Source organism: Amblyomma americanum, chromosome 5, assembly GCF_052857255.1.
Source record: "Amblyomma americanum isolate KBUSLIRL-KWMA chromosome 5, ASM5285725v1, whole genome shotgun sequence".
In the NCBI taxonomy this organism is placed as follows: Eukaryota; Metazoa; Arthropoda; class Arachnida; order Ixodida; family Ixodidae; genus Amblyomma; species Amblyomma americanum.
Genome location: NC_135501.1, coordinates 24278325 through 24291668, shown reverse-complemented (window position 1 = coordinate 24291668; position 13344 = coordinate 24278325). Strand labels below are relative to the sequence as shown.

At 46.2% G+C, this 13344-nt stretch overlaps 1 protein-coding gene and 1 pseudogene across 4 annotated transcripts in view; both read right to left on the bottom strand.

Annotated features, from left to right (window-relative positions):
- Positions 1-13344, bottom strand: part of LOC144132332 (uncharacterized) — a 222134-nt gene that overhangs the window by 35335 nt on the left and 173455 nt on the right. The gene's annotated exons all lie outside the window — the stretch shown is intronic.
- On the bottom strand, positions 2473-4038 carry LOC144133589 (uncharacterized; annotated as a pseudogene).

Genomic DNA, 13344 nt, shown 5'->3' with positions numbered 1-13344 from the left:
TAGTGTGTGAAGCATGTGTAGGCATGGTTAGAGCATCCAGCGAGATCCTTGTGCTACAGTCGCCGACAGATTTTTCGGACTCGAAGAGACCCGAAAAATGGTCCGAATAATCGAACAATCCGAAAAATCCATGAAGTACAAAAAAATCACTTTATTGTGATGAAATCGGCTTAAAATTGTCGCTGATTTTACCTCGCGGAAAATTTCTCTTGCTGGCGACGATTTGTGCCAAAGTTGTGCTTTCACTATACACGCTAGACAGCAAGGTCACCGCATTTAGTTGGAATACTTCCCACGCTTTTTTGACGGACCCGGCGGGGCCATGTTGTCCACAACCCAAGTGTGCACCACACCGCTCGTCAAACACACGCAAAGATAAGGCACTTTTCGCTCAAGCGGCGGAACTACCAGACGCAATCACAAAACGGCGAACGGATGTAACTTCGTAAAGACTGAGTGCCACTCGGTCGACGCGGTCAGAGAAACCCAAGTGAAGAAATGGCGAACTTATGAGACCCGCCGCGGTGGCTCAGTGGTTAGGGTGCTCGGCTACTGACCCGGAGTACCCGGGTCGGAACCCGGCCGTGGTGGCCGCATTTCGATGGAGGCGAAATGCAAAGGCGGTCGTGTGCTGTGCGATGTCAGTGCACGTTAAAGATCCCCAGGTGGGCAAAATTATTCCGGGGCCCTCCATTAGGCACCTCTTGTTTCCTTTCTTCTTTCAGTCCCTCCTTTATCCCTTCCCACCGAGATGCGAGATAGCTCCTGCACAATTTCCTTCCCCCAAAAACGAATTTTCAACCCATGGGACAAGCGACAACTGCCCGCGACGACGTTGGCGACAAAAGCAAGTTGACGGCGATGACAATCCGGCTGCCACCTCGAAGTGTCAGAGATTGCACGGACCCCTACTGGCAACAATGGGGTACCGACAGTATGTCAAGCCAATCCAATTGTAGCGTAAATCCACCTCAATCCAAGATGGCACCTTTTGCGCTGGCAAAGAGCCGATAAGATGGCCGATTTTCGCCCGCAAGCGACTGAAATTAGTCAGAAAAATCGAACTTCCAGACTTTTAAAGTCCGAAATATCCGTCGCGTATATGTATGTTCTTCTATGGGTTGACTGACAGTACTTCATCGAGGTCCGAAATATCCTACAAGTCCAAATTATTGGAGTCTGAATTAACCGTCAGCTACTGTATTGCCAAACGAGGCTGGGCATAGCCTATGCGTCTGCAATTGCTTTTTTTTCTAGCTTTTCACTTCCCGGTGCCACGGTATGTGTGAAACACGATTACCAGTACTGGCGGATGGGGGCATAGAAACATACGAACACCCTTCTGATGAAACATTTTGCCCACATTCGTGGTAAAAGGAGAAGAAAGGAATGAGGTGAATGACAAATGAATGGCACAGTAGTACGTGCATCACGCACAGACATAAATGGGCCAGGCAAGGAACTAAAATGTACGGAGTTTCTTTTTGTGTGAACCAGAGTGATGGACCAATGAAATGCAATACAGTTAAACCTCGATTTAACGAAGTCGGTAAAATCAGCAGTTCACTTCGTAACATTGAAATTTCACAACATCGAAATTCACCCCCTAGCATGCTAAGAATCCGCCAAAGACGCGCTGCAGATAATTCAAAGGAAAAGCCTTTATTTGTGATTAAAATGCTTCTTCTACCCTTTCTTCGCCAGCAGCAACGATGTTACGCGCGTCTTATGTTGCGAGCCGCCTGAGCACGTCCATCGCGTCGACCACCTCGTGGGTAACGGGAACAACGCACTCGTCTCGAGTTTTGGTTTTTCTGCCCCAAGCACACCGCAGATATGACATCGTATTCCGCTGCTGTCACCGCTATGACCTCGTGGCCGTCGACGGTGGCCTCGTGACAGGCCATGCCATCGACCCCCTCCCTCCCTCCCTCGTCTGTCTTTCTTCATGTTGGCGAGAACGAGGAGAATGTCTTCCAATCACCAACCAATGAAATGAAATCGGGCGAAACCTGCTCCTTGTTTTCTGCGCCATAATAAAGCGAGAGTGTGTGTCTTTTTGCACATACGCGCATCGTCTGAGTTGGAAGCGAGGTTGTCAGGTGTGAAGCGGGCTTCACAGCTGATGGGTGTGCCAACAGCACTGACCTTCCAGTCCTTTTACCAAGCTTTCAGCATCATTAATGAGAGACGCTCCTCGGAAACATTCTTTCTTTAATATTGATGCCAGATAAATGAAACTTGCACCAGTTATAGAGATTGATCTCCTCTTTCCAAATTGTTTTTATTTCTAAGATAGCTTGATGCTATCATGTTCCAAGTACCATGCACATGTGAAAAACTGTGCTTACTAAGACACCTGCTGGACATGCCAGTGAGCACGAGAAAGCAGTGTAAAATAGTTTTTCTTGTTCCTAATGCTCCACCAAGTGCAATTAAGCAAGGAAATGGTGCACCAATGTCATGCACCATTTTACCGGAATTTAAGCTCATGCTTCCTTTTCAGAAGCCAGCGCATAAATATTTTGGGGCCTTTCATACTTATAAACATTACCAATTGTATTGAAACCTAGATACTTGCATTCTACGTACCTTAAAGATTATGCATGCCAAATTTGGTCTTGATCCGAGTACAACAAGTACATAAAAGGTTGCATCCAATAGCCATTTTCGGTCCAAAATAAGAAGTTGAGAAAAACACAATTGAAAGTTGCAAATGTTGTTTACTACTGTTCTCCTAAGTATATTTGCATGAAAATTGGAGACAATACAAGCCAGAGCATTCTCCTTGAGCATACAGCTTTAGAATAGGCCTGCACCACATGTTGGTCCCTCAGAGCTTTTCTTAGCAGCATCTTGAAGACAAGTCTTCTTGGCTAGACGGCAGCGACGAGCCCTTGCCTCAGCTGTCTGCTTTGTGGACATTCTTGAAATTCTGCGTTTGTCACCATTCTTGCCCAGAGTGAGAAGTTCTCTTGAAGGAAAAACACCCAGTTCCTCCAGCACATTCTCAAAGGCCTTGCGTCCTTGATTAAACCATAAGACAGCAAGTGATGTTGCCATCTCCATAACTGTGCGCGAGGCGAACCTTGTCTTGGGGCACAACAGCCAAATCTCACTGTTGAGTGATTCGGCTACATTTTGAGTTTTCCCCTTCACACAACGGGAGAGCAGTTGTTAATCTGTAAGCCTCTTGTATGTGGGCAGCATTGCCTTGCCCTGGCTGTTGGTGAGAATGGGGGTGTGTGCTGGGGCTGCCTGACCCAATGCTTCTGCCCTCTTGAACTTGCACCATGAGTCCTCTCTATCCGGGCAAAATTTGTGGCTCTTGGCAGCATCCGTCGAGCATGAGTGGAAGAAGGATGCCCAAACTGCACGATACATGCCTTCCACACTTCCTCTGTTGGCAGTGATGGCTACTTGAAAGTAGGTCTGCAGCTTCTGGATGACTGCATCTGTGAGCTTCTGGCCTCTTGGCATTTTGAGCTTCCGTAGTGCAGTCCCAAGCTGCTTGGAAACGTGGTTAGTGCAGTCCTCTTTTGTGATGGGCACACCGTTATACACACACTTGGCGTTGACACAGCTGTAAAGGCCTTGCTGTCTCCGTCACTTAGGAAGGTTGGGAATTTCAGGGGAGTGCTGTAGGACTCTGTCCTATTCCATATCCTCAGAGGAGCATTTGTTTCCGTGGCGTGCGCTGAGCAATCAACATTTTTTCACACACTGGCATGTGGAAGGCTTGCCATATTTTCTCCTCCCCTTTATCTTCAAATTCCTTGTGGGTACTGCAGCTCTGACAGTAATTAGATAAAACTTCAAAATCTAGGCAAAGCCCTGTTTCTACAGAAATGGCTCTGCCTACACCATTATGGCTCTTATGGCCTCTCTTTTGCCAAGTGCCATTAACATGACAGCTAAATTGGCAGATCCAACTTCCTGGGCTGTCACTTTGCGAGCCAACTCCAAGTTCTCGACCACTGCCTTCATGGCCGAGAGGTGCACCTTCTTCGTGATGGCGTTGAACAATTTCTGATGCATCGGTTTGGGTAATCCAAGAATTGCGCAAAATCGGACGAGCTGGTTGTGTCCTGCTCTAACAGCGCGCGCCGCAACCACGGCCTTGACATTCATGGCGAAGCTCTCCCTAGCACTGGCAGATGGACGGCATTCAGCGTTGTAGTCGCCCGCCGGAGTTGCACGCCACGATGAATACGTCGATGAAACAACGGGTGTGGGACATGCTTCATTGTTGCAACGCAACTCCAGAAACGACACGAGGCCTCTCCGCTTCCCAGCCAGCTCGTCGATCGTAAGCTCGCATCATCCGCACTCCGGGCATGCTGCGCCCCTCACAGGGTCATTCACGGCGCCGATCTCGCAGATAAAAGCACTCGCTGACTCTTCACCACCCCTACCTTCATTTTCGAAGGATCCTATCTTCTTTTCCAACACGCTAACGAAACTGTCAACGCTTCCGATGAAGTTCAAACATCCGGCCGGCTCCGAAGCGTCACCTCGGCCGAGGTTAGGCTTAGCTGCCGCGGGCATCTCCGTCGCATGCCGTCTCACTTTCCTGCGAGTTCCCTTGGATTTATGCTTCGTCCGAAACTTGATACGTTCCTTCTCGGCATCCATATTAATGAACAGCAGAAATATTTGCAATAGCTTGCGGAGCACGTAGCGAGAGGTGCGTGTCACAGAAGAGCAGACGCCGCAATGCCGCTTTGCGAGCTAGGAGCCAATGGCTTGGCACAATCGAACCACGTGATGTGGAAGCGCTCGGTTTTGGGGGTGGAAAATGCTGTTTTTATTATTATTTCTTGGCAGTTTGAGCAGCGGCAAAGCCCACCTCCGGGAGAAAAAGCATAGGCCTAGCTCCTCACGCAAGCCCAGCGCAGTACGATTCCGCGATTTGCCGCCTCACGCACTTAAACATGGGTCAGATCTGCACCTTTTCTAGCCACCGCGAGTACATTGACAGGGGTTTTCAATAATTTCCAGTTCAATTATGGCTCTGACTTTTGCATACATGAAAGAGGAATGCTCAAGTTTACTAAAGCAGTCAAAAACTCAAGTGATTTTTTTACTTAAAATCGCAGTTTTTCGACCCGCGTCTCCCCTTAAACTTGATAAACGCGGCGCGCTGACTTTGAGCACAAGCAGCGTGTCACATTCGGTGCCAATTCGCTGATTTTGGACAAGATGGTTTTATGGGGGTTTAACGTCCCAAAGCGACTGATGCTATGAGAGACGCCATAGTGAAGGGCTCCAGAAATTTCAATCGCCTGGGGTTCTTTAACGTGCACTGACATCGCACAGTACACGGGCCTCTAGAATTTCGCCTCCATTGAAATTCAGCCGCCGCGGCCGGGATCGAACTCGCGTCTTTCAGGCCAGCAGCCGAGTGCCATAGCCACTCAGCCACCGCAGCGGCTGATTTTGGACGAGATAGCGAGAGCCGCGGGTTGGTCTGGCAGGCTGCCAAGGCTGCGCAGATGCTCGTGCTGGCCTCGTCCATGCTGCCCCAGATGGCGCAGCCAGCGGCGTGCTTACCACTATGTTCGTCGTCGTATTTACATCTGTCATGTGCTCTCTATGTGAGTGCAGTGCGGCGCCCATATTATGGACGCGCCACGGTACGCGCTTCGGCACGTGCTTCGCTCAACCACTAGCGCCCGCGATGCAATTTTTCCGCAGGTTCGTTTCCAGCCAGCAAAGAAATTTCACAGCATTGAAAGTGCGCCAAAATCTATGTTTATATTGAGGCTAAAAATACATGGCGTTATATGGACGTGAAGTTATAAAAAGTGGAATACTTCGTTATATTGAGGACGGCAGCGACGGTGGTGATCGGACGCCCCCTTATCTGCTTTGTTTTTGCCTTACAGATTTCAACGACGAACCCTGCTGCGCTGGCCTCAAGACAGCACTAAGTGTGACGTCACAGACTTTTGCGCCCCCGCGCTTCTACCGGCCGAGCTGTAAACGGGTCACACGGACGGCAGCGACGGTGGTGATCGGACGCCCCCTTATCTGCTTTGTTTTTGCCTTACAGGTTGGTGAAAAACCTTTTCTACTTGCCATTTTTTCTTTCACCACCGCTGCTGCTGCCGTGTTGCTCGCTGCTGCCGTGTTGCTCGCTGCTGCCTTGTTGCTTGCCGCTGCCTTGTTGCTCGCTGCTGCCTTGTTTTCTACCGTGCTATCAGTTGTAGTGTTAGGAGAAAGATTTTCCGAATTTAAGCCTGTATGCTGCACAAGCTATACCAAGGCTAACATGCCGGAGACATGCCCTTCCTGCGAAGAATGTCTGCCAAATGACGGACTTGCCATCAAGTGTGCCGAATGTGAGTACACCTACCATCTTGGCAATTGCTCTGGTGTTTCTGCATCAACATATAAGGGAAAAGGCGAGAAAGGTCGCAAAACGTGGCGATGTCCAGACTGTCGCAAAACAAACGCAGGAAGCTCGGACACACCCGGTACGCAACCTGACCTTGCTGGCTGTTTAGCAGGCATATGTCAAAAACTTGATGCTCTTGCTGGCCTGCCTGACCAAGTCGATGAAGTGAAGAAGTCTATTGAACTAATGTAAAAAAAATACAATGATATACTTGAGCAACAGGTAAAACATGAGAAAGAGATCTGTACCTTAAAGAAACGTGTCAGTGCACTTGAGACCAGAGTCGACGCTGATGATGTTGAGTCATTGAAAATGACTGTAAACCTTGAGTGGCGAAACAGAAAGCTGAACCTTGAGGTGCACAGCATACCGGTGACAAATGATGAGAATCTGATGGAAAAGGTAAATGACGTAGCAAAATCTGTGGATTCGCCAGAGCTTACTTTGAATGACGTCGATGTTGTGCACAGACTTCCTTCAAAGCCAGGAAAGGTGCCTGGGATCATTGTACGGTTTTCAAAGCTCTCAACTCGTGACATGTGGTTTCAGAAGCGTACAGCTTTAAGAGATGCTCACTCGGATGTATCTGTCAGCGAAAACATGACGCGTCAAAGCCGTGAGATGTTGCGCTATGCAAAGGCTTGGGCAGGTGAAAATGATTACCAGTACGCTTCGATCCGGAATGGGAAAGTGTTCGTTAGAAGGAAACAACATGATCCTGCGACTGTCATTCATTGTCCAGCAGATTTGGACCAGTTGTAAAGCCAGTAATGTGTGGCAATACGCGGCACTCTTTTTCCAATGGCTCTTTCTACTGATCTAGTTAATCTTTCTGACATCAATAGTTTCATTAAGCCTGATAATCTTCATTGTTGCTCTTGCATTCATGTTAATCTCAGATCTGGTCGAAATAAGCAAGAAAAACTTGACTGTTTTTTCAGAGAAGTGGAAACTTGTTTCAATGTTATTATGTTTTCAGAAACGTGGTTTACATGTGAAGGTGACGTCTATGTGATTCCGACATACAAGTGTTTCTATATGAACCGATCCATAAGAAGGGGAGGTGGTGTTTCAATGTTAGTTTCGAATCTAATGGAATCAGAAATGTTGCCTGAATTTTGTTGTACAGTGAAAGCTCGTTAATTCGAATTCCACGGGGACGCTTAACGAGTTCGAATTAAGCCGAATTCGAAATAACGAAAGGCATGAAAAAAAACGCCAGAAACGAGACTGGGTTGCAAGCAAACACTTGCAACTCACTTTATTCATTGATGAAAGTAATCAGTGATCACTTTTTGCTTTTTTTCTTTGAAAGCAATGTTCATCACTTTGCTTTCCAAAGTGCGACATTGACGCAGAGCATCATCCTCGCCCTCCTCAAAACTGAAAAACAGGCGCGCGACACCGATCGCCTCCATCACTTGCGAAGCTGAAGGCCGCACTGGCGCCTCTTCTTCGTCGTTTTTTTCGTCGTCATCGACGACAGGTTCTTCGCCCGTTACCTGCGCGATGATGTCCTCGTCGGTCAAAGCACCACACACCACTGCACTGTTGTCTACGTCGATGTAGTCGTCGAAGCTGACATCTTCCAGCGCATCACGCAAACCTGCGGGGATGATCCACTCCTGACTTGGCTCACAAGCTGCTTCCGTGCCTGGGCCCTCATCGGCCACACTGAAGCCACAGTGCCGGAAACAGAAACTGTTGCTGCCGTGACCTGATCCCAGGCACGCACCAACATATGCAAAGCTGTGAGCAGTGTCACAGAGTAGTCCGTGCCCGCGCACAAAACCAAGCATTCCAACATGTGGCGCCTGTAAAATGACTTTACATTCTTAATGACGCCCTGGTCCATGGGTTGCAGAGCTGCAGTTGTGTTCGGCGGGAGAAAGGCCAGCTTAATAGTCTTCAGTTCCACATCAACCATGTGTGCGGAACAATTGTCCACAATAAAAAGAACCTTTCTTCCACTCAGTTCAAACTTGCGGTCGAGCTTGATCAGCCACTGTCTGAATATTTCCCGCGTCATCCACGCTTTACGATTAGCGGTGTATTCCACTGGCAGCGTCCGGATGTTCTTGAAGCAGCGAGGCTTCAGGGCCTTACCTACGACGAGCAGGGGCAGCTTCTCCGTCCCAGTCATGTTTGCTGCGACCAAGATGGTTACGCGCTCCTTGCTACGCTTCCCGCCTGCACAGCTGTCTCCCTTGTAAGTTATCGTCTTACTTGGTAGCAGCTTGTAGAATAGCGCTGTTTCATTCGCATTGAATATATCATGCGGCGAATAGGCTTCCAGGTACTCCCGCAAAGCACCCATTTGCCACGTCGTGCATGTCTCGCTGTTGACATCTTTGCTTTCACCCGACAAAGCGCGAAACACGATGTTGTGCCTGTCCCGGAAGCGATGAAGCCAGCCTTCTGAGGCGTTGAAACCTTCGATGTGAAGGCGAAGCGCGTAGTCTGCTGCCTTCGTCATGACCATCGGGCCACTCACTGGAATGTCCTGGCTTCTCATCTCTCTTATCCAACTGACCATCGCGTGATCCAATTCCGGGTGCTTCGCAGGCCGAAGTCTCTTGCGACTGCTGGCGAAAACTTCGTTTTCATAGGCATCCTTAATCGCTCTCTTGTTCTTGATATAAGTTGAGAGCGTGCTTTTAGGGATGCCATGCTTCTTCGCAATTTCCAATTTGCTTGCCTTCCCGGCATCCACTTCACGAAGGATTTCTACCTTCTCCTTGAGCGTTTTGGCGCTGTAGCCTTGGCCGCGAGAAGACATTGCGAACTCCGCAACGATCGAAGGAAACAGCTCTTAAGACTCGAGGCACGGATCGCACAGCAGCAGGACGATTCCGGAGCGTCGAAGAAAATACTAGGCCTAGTGACACAACACAAAGGGCGACCCGGCACAAAGAGCAACCCACAAGGAAAAAGAACCTGTTGCTACTCGCGACACCTCGCTGCCCTCGCCCCCTCGCTCCGCTCATCCAGGACTGAGCTGATGGCGATGATAGTGGGTGAGCTGGATTGGAGCGTTCGCGCCACCTATCGTTACACAAAGAAAGCTTGTAGTGAAGTATGAAATATCACCACGCGGCGGCGCGCAGTTCGAATTATCCATGGAGGAGCCGACGTGCGGACGAAATAACGAGTTGGTTTACCCATAGACACCTATGGAGCGTGGCCGGACCGTAACGGTCAGTTCGAATTATCCAAAAGTTCGAATTAACGAGGTGCAAATTAACGAGCTTTCACTGTATTACACCCCATTACGAAGTCCTGGCAGTCAAGTCTGGCACAAGGATATTTTGTGTCTGCTATCGTCCACCGGGTAGCAGTTCTGCTGAGCTCTTTTTATTTCTTGATTCATTCCTAGAATTTGTTAACATGAACCAATATGAGTTAATTTTAGGTGGCGATTTTAACATTGACATGCTGGCCAACAATAACACAACAATCGAGTTCAATACTTTACTTAACGTTCACTCCTGTGTAAATGTCATTATGTCACCTACACGGATTACGACAGAATCAGAAACACTTTTAGATCTTTTCATAACAAACTCCAAAACAGAAAGCTTGAAATCAGGCACCATTGCTTATGCTCTGAGTGATCACATGCCAATATTCAAATCTGTTAATCTAACTCCGAATTCTCAACGACAACCCGACCAAATGTCATTTTATCGCGTTATAAATCATCACACGTTATGCGAGTTCAAGGAATGCTTATCTATTGTTAACTGGGAACATGTTTTTGAGGAAAGCGACCCTGACGAAGCATACGAAAATTTTTTAGAGATTCTTACTGACATTTATAATGCTTCCTTTCCGCTGAAGAAATTCTCCCAGTCAAAAAAAAGTAAGACACCATGGGTCGACGAGGACATGTTGCAGTTGATAAGAAAACGAGATAAACTTTACAGACTGTTTTTACAAAGTAGATGTCCTGAAGCGCTGAAAACATTAAAAAAATTTAGGAACTTCGTCACAAAGCAACTTCGCGTCGCTAAAAAGCAATATATTTATAACCGATTTAATTCAACTGGTGGACAGTCTGAAAAAGTTTGGAAGGTTTTAAAATCTATCTTCAGTAATTCTTCCGAACCAACCAAAAAAATTATTCATGAAGGGATTGAATTAAAAGGTTCTGATCTAGCAGATGCCTTTAATGACTATTTCCTTTCCTTTGCTGACACGTCAAGCGGCGACGTAAATCTGTCCTATATGAGTGCCCGAAATGGTGAAACAATATTTCTAACACCGGTTACAGTAAATGAAGTAATTACAGAATTTTTAGCGCTTAATAATAGTAAAGCCACAGATGCGTCAGGTTTTCAGATACAGCCCGTAAAATTTACCATCGACATTCTTGCACCTTGCCTCACCCATATCTTCAACCTATCCTTGGTTTCCGGCGTTTTTCCGCATCTTATGCAAAGGGCAAAAGTGACAGTAGTGTATAAAAAAGGAAACCAAAATGAAATGGGAAACTATCGCCCGATATCAATCTTACCTGTGTTTTCTAAAGGCCTCGAAAAAGTTATTCTTAAACGGCTATCCTGCTTCACTGAAAGATGTAACATTATCACTACCGCTCAATATGGGTTTCGTAAAAATAGATCGACTGAGTTAGCTCTCCTTGCTCAGAAAGAATTCATACTAAAACATTTTGAAGCAAAAAACATGGTACTTGGATTATTTTTAGATTTTTCAAAGGCGTTTGACCTTGTTAATCACTCTGTGCTGCTCAAAAAATTAGATCACTACGTCATTAGAGGCATAGCCCATATGCTGATTTCCTCATACTTGCGACATAGATCTCAGTTTGTTAGTATTGCCGGTGAATGCTCCCAGTTGAAAGCGGTAGCTTCTGGTGTTCCACAAGGGAGCATTTTGGGTCCGTTTCTTTTTGTTCTCTATATCAATGATATTGTTTGCATCGATAGCACTGCTAAGTACATAATTTACGCAGATGACACTAGTCTGTTTTTTCTGGGTACTTCAACGGTTGATCTCGCAAATCGAGCTAATAAAACCTTAAAAGAAATAAATACTTGGACTGCTGATAATCACTTAAGAATTAACGTTAGTAAAACTGCAGCCGTTATGTTTCACCCACGTCACAAACACTTTGAACTTCCTCTAATTGAATTAAACAATACCAGAATAGAATTTGTGCAGACTGTGAAAACTCTAGGCGTTTACTTTGCAGCAGATATGTCGTGGAATGACCATATTAATTACGTCGTTAAGAAACTTTCCAGAACAGTTGGTATCATGCGCCGCCATTGCTTTAATTTTCCCACGTCAGTCAACATGTTGCTTTATCACTCTTTGTTCTCTTCCATAGCCAACTACGGATGTATGGTGTGGGCAACAACAACAGCCGAAAATATTAACAAACTCACAGTCTTACAAAAACGTATTATACGCATTGCATGTAAAGTGCCGTATTTCTTCCACACTGCGAGCCTTTTCCACCGACACAACGTTATTCCAATGAAATCGATGTATAATTATAGGCTGTGCCATAAATATAAACTCGCCATAATGAAAAATGATGACTCCTTACTTAAACTTGCTGGGTTAGAGCAAAGCAGAACTGTGTATGATACCCGCGCAGCAGAGCTTTGGAATGTTAAGAAATGCCGCACAAACTATGGTAAACAAATGTTGCAGCATACTTTACCGACACTTCTGAACCATTTGTACTGCCACAAGAATCTTGATGTCTCCAATATTTCTCTGAAAGAATTGCCCCAATTGTTCCTGTAGTTCTTTTTTCTTGCTATTACCATTTTGAGTGGATGTGTCAATTTTGCTGTCCCTTATTTTCTCCTCTCTGCGTTTGCCTTTATAGGCTCTTGGACCTAACGTAGTTCTTTTTTCCTTTACATGCAGAATGTACTGCGTACTGAACGTACATGTGTCGTTCTATGTACTGAACATTCGTGTTTTTTTTTCCTTACATTTTGTTTGATGTCCTTTTCTGCCGCCGTCAATGCTGCACTGTAAGAGGAAGCCAGGACCTTTCAAGCGGTCTATACAGCTTTTTTCCTGGCTGTCCTCGCAACACGTAGTTGCGGAAATAAACCTTCAAACCTTCAAATTGAAGTTCGTTACATCGAGGTTTAACTGTACACTGCAGCGTCACAGCAAAGTCTTGGTGCCAGTGTAGAAGGCGAGGAGGTTGGCTTTGTCAGATGAGCACGAACAGGCTCCGATTTCAATTTTCGCCTTACGAGACACACATGGCTCCAATATTTTAAATATTGCTTTTTTCCGAGGACAATTACTGAATGGAATAAACTTAATAGCGAGACTGTTAATCATAATTCTTTACTGATGTTTGAAAAGTGCCTGCAAATGTTATGAATTTGAGTGTTTATATGCTTGTATGTTGTTTGTTTTTTCCCACCCTGCTATGATCTGTACTAGATCGCAGTATCTATGAACTGGGCTAGTTTAATTTAAATGTCCAAACCTGGTAAGGGGTCCTTTAAACATGAATGCCGAACGGCCTGGAACTGGTCGAATAGGTACACTGATCAAATACATCTGCCTTACCAATGCACAATTTTGTTTCTTCACAGCCCACAAATTGAGTGCTGCACTGCTCAGAGAGAATCAAAAGAAAAAAAAAATGGCCCCTCGATTTACCTGGTTAAGCTAAACGAGACTTAGATTCGCTAGCACGTTTGCCGTTGTTTAGCTTTTTAAGCACTTGGAAATTCAAGTTTATCACAATTGTTTTTGCAGTTGTTCCTTGGGTCTCCTTGTGACAAGCCACCTGAGCTGCTCGTTGCAGTTTGAGTTGTTCCCACTGTTCGGTAGTCTATGAAGCAACTTGCACATGCCTCTCGACAGCATATTCCTCCAGCGACTTCATCATTTGCCTCTTTTTTCTCGCTCTTCATGTTTCTACAAGGTTATACTGTCTT